Below are 2500 nucleotides of genomic sequence, written 5' to 3'. Positions count from 1 at the left end.
CACTCTGTCTGTCTTTCTCGGCAAGTATACAGAACGTGTGTCTGAAGGTGAGTGTGTGTCTGCATGGATCACTTTTTGAGTGTTTGGGTTAAATATGTGTGTGCGCGTGTGTGTGTGTGTGTGTATATGTGTGCATGTATGTGTTTGTGTGTGTGTGTCTGTGTGCGTGTGCCTGTGTGTGTGCGTGGATCACTTTTTGAGCGTTTGGGTTAAATATGTGTGTGTGTGTGTGTGTGTGTGTGTGTGTGTGTGTGTGTGTGCGTGTGCCTGTGTGTGTGCGTGGATCACTTTTTGAGCGTTTGGGTTAAATATGTGTGTGTGTGTGTGTGTGTGTGTGTGTGTGTGTGTGTGTGTGTGCGTGCGTGTGTGTGTGTGTGTGTGTGTGTGTGTGCAGCATGTCTCCCCGTTTCTCTTCATGTGTGAGTTTGAAGAACACCATCTCCAGACCGATGCTTGTCGTGTGATTTTCTGCCAAAATAAAAGCGCTCAGAGAGTTGATCCGTCAGCGTCCCGTCGTCCCTGTTAGGAGCGATCAACTCGTCTGGCGGTTTGTGGCGAACCAACATCCCATAAGCTCTCTCTCTCTCTCTCTCTCTCTCTCTCTCTCTCTCTCTCTCTCTCTCTCTCTCTCTCTCTCTCTCTCTCGGATGTTCCTTTAAGGCTAAGATGTTTCGTCCACAGGCTGGCTGAAAACCTATGATTTGTTTTTTGTTTCAGCGCAATATTTGTTAAAAAGCAAAATCTGTTTCAAACCGTTCTAAACTGAGTGTCGTGGTGCTGCAGAGACGTCCCGGCCTACAAATCGTATCGTACAGACTAAAGAAAACATCTTTGTTTGGTACAGATCCTCGCTACAATCACACTTCGGGCCCTATTTAAACAATCTAAGCACACTGACTGACTGACTCACTGACGCGTGAAGCGCATGGTGCGGGTGCGTTTAGGGCGTGTACAAATCCACTTTTGCTAGTTTGACGGCGGGAAAAAGTGTCCGTGCGCCGGGCGCATGGTTCAAAAGGGTTGTACTTAGCGTCTTCATTAATTCATAGGTGTGTTTTGGGCGTAACATGCAATCAACCAATCAGAGATCATCTCCCATTCCCTTTAAAAGCCAGGCGCGTTTGCAAGCATAGTGTGCGCGCGCTGTGCATAAGCCTAGGAGCATTTTACTAATTTGCTGTTAAAATAACAATGAAATGCTGCGTTATTGACTTTAGACCAGGTTTTTGTTGGTCAATCATGGTGCCATCACTTCCCGCTGCCTCAAGATAGCAATACGCCCAGAATGCACCTGAACACCCCCCCCTGTAAGACCAGCACGCCCAGAATGCACCTGAACACACCTCCCTGTAAGACCAGCACGCCCAGAATGCACCTGAACACACCTCCCTGTAAGACCAGCACGCCCAGAATGCACCTGAACACACCTCCCTGTAAGACCAGCATGCCCATGGGCGCACAGATGGGCGCAGGTGCGCTTGCTATTTAAACGTCGCGGGCGCTGGATGGGAAATTGACAACTGCGTCGGTCTGCACCGGGTGCGAGATAGGGCCCATAGTCTACTTGTGCTTTGTTGGGGGGACGTCACACAAACGAGCCGTTTCATTGACACTCCCCCCCCTGCCGGATCGCTTTTTTTTGTTGGTGTGAATGCCCCGTGTACATGTGGACGAGGCCTTGAATCTGTGTCTGGTTAACCTGCACCAGAAACAGAAGTGAAACTTCTCTTCAGCTGCTAAATGTTTCGATGAACTCGGCAGATCAGAGGTGTTATTTTGCAGCTTTCAGCCTCAGTTTCCAGACACACACACACACACACACACACACACACACACACTGTATGTGTCTCTGTGTGTGTGTGTGTGTCTCTCTCTGTGTGTCTGTGTGTGTGTGTGTGTGTCTGTGTGTGTCTGTGTGTGAGTGTGTGTGTCTGTGTGTGTGTGTGTGTGTGTGTGTGTGTGTGTGTGTGTCTGTGTGTGTGTGTGTGTGTGTCTGTGTGTGTGTGTGTGTGTGTGTCTGTGTGTGTGTCTGTATGTGTGTGTGTGTGTGTGTGTGTGTGTGTGTGTGTGTGTGTCTGTGTGTGTCTGTATGTGTCTGTGTGTGTGTATGTGTCTGTGTGTGTGTGTGTGTGTGTGTGTGTGTGTGTGTGTCTCTCTGTGTCTGTGTGTGTGTGTGTGTGTGTGTGTGTGTGTGTGTCTGTATGTGTCTGTGTGTGTGTGTGTGTGTGTCTCTCTCTCTGTGTGTCTGTGTTTATAAATGACGTCCTCCAACATCTCGTTTTGTCCACAACTCAAAGATATTCAGTTTACTGTCACAGAGGAGAGAATAAACTAGAAACATACTCACATCTAACAAGCTGTCATTTTTACTTTTTTTTTCATAAAAAAATGACTCAAACCGATTAATCGATTAATCAAAATAGTTGGCGATTCATTTAATAGTTGACAACTAGTCGATTCATCGTTGCAGCTCTAGAAAAGAACCCCAAACAAAGTCTGC

The 2500-nt window shown here is 47.5% G+C and overlaps 1 protein-coding gene across 3 annotated transcripts in view; it reads right to left on the bottom strand.

Annotated features, from left to right (window-relative positions):
- txk (TXK tyrosine kinase) overlaps nucleotides 1-2500 on the bottom strand; it is a 38419-nt gene that overhangs the window by 27668 nt on the left and 8251 nt on the right. The gene's annotated exons all lie outside the window — the stretch shown is intronic.

The sequence above is a fragment of the Sander lucioperca genome, chromosome 17, assembly GCF_008315115.2.
Source record: "Sander lucioperca isolate FBNREF2018 chromosome 17, SLUC_FBN_1.2, whole genome shotgun sequence".
NCBI classification, from domain to species: Eukaryota; Metazoa; Chordata; class Actinopteri; order Perciformes; family Percidae; genus Sander; species Sander lucioperca.
Note: the sequence above shows the minus strand (reverse complement) of the source record. Positions and strands in the feature narration are given on the sequence as shown.